Here is an 8,556-nt window from a genome sequence, read left to right on the forward strand (position 1 = left end):
CAGTAATCATGAAGTGTTTTGAGCGGATAATACTGGCGCACATCAGACACCACATCCCTGTGGACCTGGACAGCCACCAATTTGCCTATAAGGCAAACAGATCCACCGAGGACGCTGTCTCCATCGCACTCCACACAGCCCTGTCCCACCTGGAACACCCGAACACATATGTAAGAATGCTCTTTGTGGACTTCAGCTTTGCGTTTAATACAATAATCCCCCATAAACTGGTCCTCAAACTCATTAATCTTGGTCTCCCTACCTCACTGTGCTCATGGATCCTGGACTTTCTCTCAAACAGACAACAGAATGTCAGAATAGGGCATATGACATCCTCAACTGTAACCTTGAACACAGGTGCGCCCCAGGGGTGTGTACTCAGCCCAGCCCTCTACACGCTCTTCACCCATGACTGCGTGCCTATACACTCATCCAACACCATAATCAAGTTTGCCGATGACACCACTGTGGTGGGGCTCATTAGTAACAACAACGAGTGCCATTATAGGCAGGAGATCGAACACATGGCAGAGTGGTGTGTGGACAACAATCTGGTCCAAAACACAGCAAAAACAAAGGAGCTCATTGTGGACTTTAGGAGGCCCAAGAGGACCACGCAGACCCCACTTACCATCAACGGGGAAGAAGTGGAGAGGGTGGACTCTGTTAAATTCCTAGGGACGTACATCACCAAGGACCTAACATGGGCAACTAACGTCTCCAATCTGGTAAAGAGGGCCCAGAAGAGGCTCTTCTTTCTACGGAAGCTGAAACGGGCTGGCTTATCCACACACCTGCTCATAAACTTTTATAGGAGCACAATTGAGAGCATCCTCTGCCAGGGCTGCAGTGTGTGGTATTCAGGCTGCACAGTGGAGAGCAGGAGGGACCTGGCCAGGGTGATTAGGTCAGCAAAAAAGATCATAGGAGCTGAGCTCCCAGACCTGGAATCTGTGTGTAATGACCGCCTGAAGAGGAAGGCAAGGTCAATAAGTACGGACAAAACACACCCTGGACACACCTTGTTTGTTTCCCTACCATCAGGGAAAAGGTACCGCACACTGCGGGCCCTCACCAAAAGACTGAGGAACAGTTTTTTCCCAAGAGCTCTAGCCTCCATCACCCCCTCAACCCCCGCCCCTACCTGACCCCCTAACAAAGCACTAAAGACTTGATGGGCACAATAATATTGTGCATGGTGATGTGTGTGGGTGTGTGAGTGAGCGAGTGAGTGAATGTGTTTCTGTGCATGTGTGTGTGTAATGATATATTTGCACTTCACAACTGCCTTCCATTTTTAAGTATTTATATATATATATATATATATACAGTGGTGGCCAAAATTATTAGAACACCTGACAGATCTGAGAATAATGACCTTTTTTTGCCTCCAAAACATGATTTAAATTCATAATGTTCATGAAACATGCAGATGGTTGTTCTGAGCACAACATATATCAGATGAAGTGAGTCCTACTGTTTTTATCCACTTTTAACTTTAATATGTTGTACGTCCACCTTTTGCAGCAATTACAGCAGCACATCTCTCTGGCATAGAGTCAATGTATTTCTTGAGAACTTCAACAGTTATGTTATCCCATGCCTTCTGCAGGTCAAGCCAAAGGCTTTCCTTGGAATGTACAATAGATCTGTCAAGTTTATTTTCCAACTTGCCCCGAATTTGCTTGATGGGTTTGAAGACGGGACTTTGAGAGGGCCGGTCCATCATTTTCAATGTTTTAGCAGATTCCTTGTCGCCGGTAGTTTCGGCAATAGTTAAAATAATGTTTAGGGTCATTGTCCTCTTGGAAAATAAATCCAGGCCCAATAAGACGTCTCCAAGAAGGAACTTTGTGCCTCACCAGAATGTTGTGGTATACTTTTGTATCCATGATGCCGTCAATTTAGCCAAAGTCACCTGTTCCTGAGGCTTAAATTGCACCCCACACTATAATATTACCCCCTCCTTGTTTAACTGTTGGCAAGAGACACACATTTTTATATCTCTCCCCCTCACTTCGTGGAACATACACGCTTTGCTTGTTGCCAAACTGTTCAAACCTGGATTCATCAGTACACAACACTTAAAACAATATTTCTTTGTCCATTTCTTGTGTTCTTTTGCAAATTTCAGGCCTTACACTCAATTGTTCTCTTTCAGTAATGTTTCTTTGCTGCTATTCTGCCAAAAAAAGTCCTTCTTCTCCCAGTTTCCGACAAACAGTTCTTGAAGACACTGTTGCACCATTAGTCATTGTGATGTTGATCTCGTCACACAGTTCTTGTAACTCTTTCTTCGGTCCTGAAGACTGAGAATTTTGAAATGCTTCACTTGTGTGTCTGAGAGATGAAAAAAGAAACCTCTCCCCTTTCGGTTCTGGTGCCATGGCGGTCTAAAGTGTACTTTACAGTGCTGGGACTGCATCTCAAGTCCTTGGCTATGCGGCAGTAACTCCAGCAAGCATCAAAAAAAACTTTATTCGAACCCGTTGCTCACTCGTTAGCTCCTTCTTCACCTTAGCCATGTTCAAAGAGCAACATGTGCTTCGAGACTGCTTCTAGAGGCTTTGAATCTATAGCATTTGGTGGTGTGGCCTCAGTGACAAAACCCTGATGTTACCAATCACTTAATGAGCAGTTTAGGCCTTGTACATTCAAAAATATCACCGAGCTGTGTCCTGAGACTCTTGCATCACCATCAATTTAACCACAAAAACACCTGACAATGATGACACAAGTCATTTGGCTTCTTCTGTGCAGGAACATGATTGTGTGACATTGACAGTGAAATAGGCCTAGCTTGTTTTTGTACGGAAAATGACCTAAATCTCATTATGATGGCTCTATTCTATTGTTTATAGAACATAATGATGACTTTGTAGATATTTCATTAGTTTTTAGGGTATTTAAATGGCCAATTCAATGAAAACAACTGAAAACTCTTAAATATGTCTAGTGTTCTAACAATTTTGGCCACCACTGTATATATTATGGCATGCCATTCAGGAAATTAACATTTGAATATATATATACAAAAGTCTGAATATATATACAAAGGTCTGAATATATACACAAAACTCTGAATATATATACAAAAGTCTGAATATATATACAAAACTCTGAATATATATACAAAAGTCTGGATATATATATACAAAAGTCTGAATATATATACAAAACTCTGAATATATATACAGAAGTCTGAATATATATACAAAAGTCTGAATATATATACAAAACTCTGAATATATATATACAAAAGTCTGAATATATATACAAAAGTCTGAATATATATACAAAACTCTGAATATATATACAAAAGTCTGAATATATATACAAAACGAAGTCTGAATATATATATACAAAACAAAGTCTGAATATATATACAAAACGAAGTCTGAATATATATACAAAACTCTGAACTCTGAAGCGCTCAATCCGTCTTTGTCCGCCATATTGGATTGAGCGCTTCCTATTAAATCAATGGTACCAAAATGTTTGTGATTACGTATTTTCTGCTTCATGAAACTCTGTTTTTCTGGTTTATTGTTCAATTTTGACATTGATTTCTCACTAGAAATGCAATAATAACACGTTTATTTTACACCGTTTGACTTCACGAAGGATATTTTTAGAGGCAGGTTCCCCATTGATTTGACTGGGGTCTTGTCAAAACCTTCGTAATTCCTTGTTTTCTGCTTCATGAAATACTGTTTTTCTGTTCATATGGTAGGGTGACCAGACATGCTCTTTTTCGGACATGTCCTAACTAAACTAATCTTTTTGAGAACTAAAAAATGCGTCCGGCAGGGATTCCCAAATCGTCCGGGATTTTGCCTCGTCGGGTGCTTCACAAAATGTCATATCTGCGAGTATGTAAGGGTAGACAATTTTCTGTAAACACACCCTCGACAAATGGCTAACTGTTAAATGATGAAGTACCTCATGGTATTTATACCCTTGGAATGGCCAATGTGCATGGTGATGTGTGTGGGCGTGTGAGTGAGCGAGTGAGTGAATGTGTTTCTGTGCATGTGTGTGTGTAATGATATATTTGCACTTCACAACTGCCTTCCATTTTTAAGTATTTATATATATATATATATATATATATATATATATATATTTTAATAATTTCTGTAATTTCGTCTTTGTCCTTGAATTGTCATATTTGTCATGCTCTTATTGTGTCTTTGTGTGTTGATGTAAATTTTATATATCTAAACAAACTGCAGCTGGAGAGCGCCAAACTGTTTTTCATTGTGTACTACAATGACAATTCTAAACCTGATTGTTCAAATCCTTGATTGTGATTGGCTAAAAGCCGTTGTAAAATCCAGCATTACCTTACAATTTGACCTGATTACATTCCATATTACTGCGCAGCGAATGGCAAGGCATTCATATAGCGCATTTCATACCCAGTGTTCCATCTGGCTGTTGCGTTGCTTCAAGGGTTGCGTGGCAACGATTTATTTAGGAACTATAATTTTTAGTGGCGGAAGAATGACGGTTTATCATTAAACTTTTGTTTCTTAAATTGAATTGTCTTTATTTATGAAACCATATCAAATATGTGTAGTAACAGGTTTAGAAAAGCAATAAGCCCCGCGAGTCCGTGCTTTGCGCTGATTTTAGAACAGGTAAGGGGGTTTAACGGCACTCCGCTTCGCGTCGTGCCTAACAACTCCCTTACCTGTTCTAAAATCAGCGCAAAGCACGGCCTCTTGGGGCTTATTGCTTAATTAAACTCCTTGAATCCTTGAATCCTTGAATCCTTTAAACTGCAGGTTAGTGAAAATATTTCCAGTTGAGTGATTAGATTTAGCTAATGCTAAGTACATCAATACTGAATCAGCTGTGATTTTAGGCTTAGGTTAGCTGATATATTGACCTGTTGAAAACCATTCATAACTCAGAGATCTTCATACATATTGGAGCATTTAAAACTACCACCAGCAGAAATTGTAAGTGGTTTACTTTATAATCAAATGCATGTTGTAACAAATTGAAATGTGTTGATGGCCAATTTGTGGTATGTTTTGTTAGAGAGGCATAGGTGTTTACTGATCAGCTGGCTTATCATACAAAACAGGGATGTCTGAACAATATTAACATGATTTTAAGCTGTGATACTAATGGGTATAATTTAGAATAAACGTTTTAGTTACGTAAGGTTAGTTGATTTTTTTTTACTGTATTTAGCAGCAAAGAACTAAGACGGAAAAATGTCTTAATTTTAAATTGGTGAAAAAAGACATGCACAATACAACAAAATGCCTATAACAGTATTGCAAATCAGATCATAGTCAAATTAACAATAGCTGTAACCATGACGATATAAAAATTGTAGGGCAGGGAACAAATAATGGAAGATGAGTTTTAATGTATCGTGGCTGTCACCTGATTGAATAGTACTAGGTAGGTAATTTCACCACTGAGGTACCACTACTGTATGTCTTGCTGTAGAGAGAAGGCAAAGACGAAGACATTCTTCTGAGGAACAAAATATTGCCAAATCCTTCCTAGATGTGGATAAGGTGCATTGCACACAATGAAGGGAGAACATTGACTCATTTTGAACATTGAACAATATTTGAATAGCAGAGTGAGTAGGTCAGTTGATTAGCCTGGATACCAGACCAAACCCCGCCCTCAACATTATTTGGTCTGGAAGTTCGGTCTGGCACTGCTCCTTTGGGGAGAAATTATTCCCGACCGAAATCAAATTGTCGGGGCGGGCTTTATGGACAGATGATCAACCGGTAGATTCGAAAACGTTCCAAGATGGCGGCGTCTCGGGAGCCTTTTAGTGGGAAATATTTTATGTGAATTAAGCTATCTACACGACTTTTTTGTGCGTACATTGACTCGGTTAGTTGTGTATGTGCAACACGAATGTTGCAGAGTATTGTAGGTCTTAACTGAAGCTCTCGAGTCCATTATTGTTGGTTCCATCAGTTGGTCTTTGGTGTTAGACAATTGCTAGCCTCCACCTAGATAATATTTATTGCTCACCCAACAGGTAGTAGGAGAGTAAAACCTTTCTTTTGTAGAGTGAAGTATTAACATCCACATAATTGCATAAGTAACAGAATGCAATGGTCGACTGCTGCTGTGGCGCAATCGAAATAGCATTTTCTTGCGGAAATGCATCTCTAGTCTTATTCTTCCTCTCAGTCCCTCAGTTTTCCTCTGTATTGGGCCCCTAGAACCGTTTAGAAAAAATATGAAATGTTGTCCCATTCTTACCATTGCTCATTTTATCAGTTTAATGGCTGTGCCTTGAATGCACTAGCGCTACCAATGGGGCAAGCTTGGAAGTGTGTGAGAAGTTGGAAGTTTGCAATTTTCAAAAATAAAGTACCCTTGGATTCCATGGATCAAGCTGAGTTTTGGGTTTCAAGATTTGAGTTTACAAAAAAAATCATAGGCCACACATTTTTTTCCAGTCATCACCAAAATTGGATGGTTTGATGGATTTTTGAATTTCAAAAGCGTCCATCACAGTCAATCTAAACTGGCAGTGCAGCCAAAGGGTCATAGCAATACTTTGATGGGTCAAAACCATCATATTGCATATTGTATTTTATTAAAAAGGAAAAAAATATTTCACAGGCCACAAAATTTGTCATCAAATTTGTCCACCGATTTGTCATCAGTAATCAGAAAGATTTTAGAATCCGTCATCGTCAATGAAATTCAGCGACACCAAACTTGACACCAAACTTAGTGTTTGGGGCCGCTTCCGAAGAGTATATAAAAAAGGAATAATAAGGAAGTGCAATAAGGAAGCAATAGGTGCAATATGAAAGAAGTTTTTACTAATGACCTTTGATGTTTTGTGTTACTTCAACTTCAACTCTTTTCTCTTGTCTTTTGATAAGTGGTTGTTATGTGTTGTCTTGGGAGCTCCCAAGGACGAGGCATGAAACCCTAGCATGTCAACCAAATGTATGTGGACCACCACACTTTGGATTTAATGAAATACCCTAAAACGTTTTCAGTGGCCACAAACCTTGTCAAATCTTGACAAAATTTAGCACAGATCATCTTCAAACAAAGGTTATCAGACAGACTTTCTAATTCTCAATACCATGCATCAGTTAAAGCTTTTTAAAATGGGAAGTTGCCAAACGGGAAGTGAGCTTATATCTTCACCAATCTTTGGTTGATGGATATGAATAACATAAAGTTTCCATCGCAACAAGGCGCTTTGTGGCTTCTTGTTGGAAGTTATGTTAAGCTAGCCACAATCATTATGACCTGACCTGAGTTTGGGGAATTTGGTCAAACGTCCCTCTGATATATTTAGAATTGAACATTAGACCTCTGAGGATTTTCAATGAAAAGGTATGTGTTAATCCTTACAAGAACGCAAGGAAGCAGTGAACATGCATATGTGTGCAAATTACTTTTTATACATTCTGTTACTGTGAACAGAGATGGTATACGTGGAGCTAGTTTGCTATGAACTGATTATTTTTATACATTCTGTTACTGTGACCAGAGATGGTATACGTGGAGCTAGTTTGCTATGAACTGCTTTTACTCTTCAATGGGAGTAAAGTTAGCATGCCTCACTCTCACCACATGTCTACTCCCTCTGTTCCACTGAAATAGGGTGGCTAGTCTGGCACGACTAGTGAGTCCATGAAGGGGAGGAACCTCTTGGCAGCTCAGGCCAGCTGGGATGATGTTGAGCGTTAAATAAAGGTTTGTATGTCAGACCTCTGAAAGCGCCGGGGGGAAGTCCATGGAAAAGAGGTAGGACATCATAACCAAAGCAGAAGAAAAGAACCTGAGGAAAAGAAGTAGGAAATCATAACCAAAGCAGAAGAAGAGAACCTGAGGAAAAGAAGTAGGAAATCATAACCAAAGCAGAAGAAGAGAACCTGAGGAAAAGAAGTAGGAAATCATAACCAAAGCAGAAGAAGAGAACCTGAGGAAAAGAAACTTAAAAGCCATAATAGAAATCAGTTTCAATTTAAAATGTAGTCTTCCCTTCACTTTCGATTTTGCCTTGTTCAGTTTATCCTAAGACAACTGACAGTCTGACTGAAATTAGAGTGTGTGGCTAGGAGCTTTGGGGTCAAGACGTCAAAAAGAGCTACTCTTGCAGATGTTCTAGCGTGCTGACTGCATCTGTTTTACTTCCTGGGCAAAGAGCTGAGGTTCTCATAGTACCATATGTAATTATATTGCATTTATGTTCCCACACAACAGTGGTTGATCCTAAACTGTTTTAAGATGTCCCCACATATAAGCCTGAATCATACATGAATCATTAAGAGGTACTTTCACGTGAATGTGAGAAGTCTCTTCTTTTTGAGATATGTTTTATAGACATACTGTATATATATATATATATATATATATATATATATATATATATTTATGTGTGTGTGTGTGTGTGTGTGTGTGTGTGTGTGCGTGTACGTTTGTGCACAATGTAGTACTGTGTTCAAGCTAAAATGGAAGAAAAGCGTTCACATAACGACATCACCAACTGTATCACCAAAAGACAGTTACCATGCAAGCAAGATTTTATCAGTG

Source organism: Sprattus sprattus (genome assembly GCF_963457725.1).
Source record: "Sprattus sprattus genome assembly, chromosome: 11".
NCBI lineage: Eukaryota > Metazoa > Chordata > Actinopteri > Clupeiformes > Clupeidae > Sprattus > Sprattus sprattus.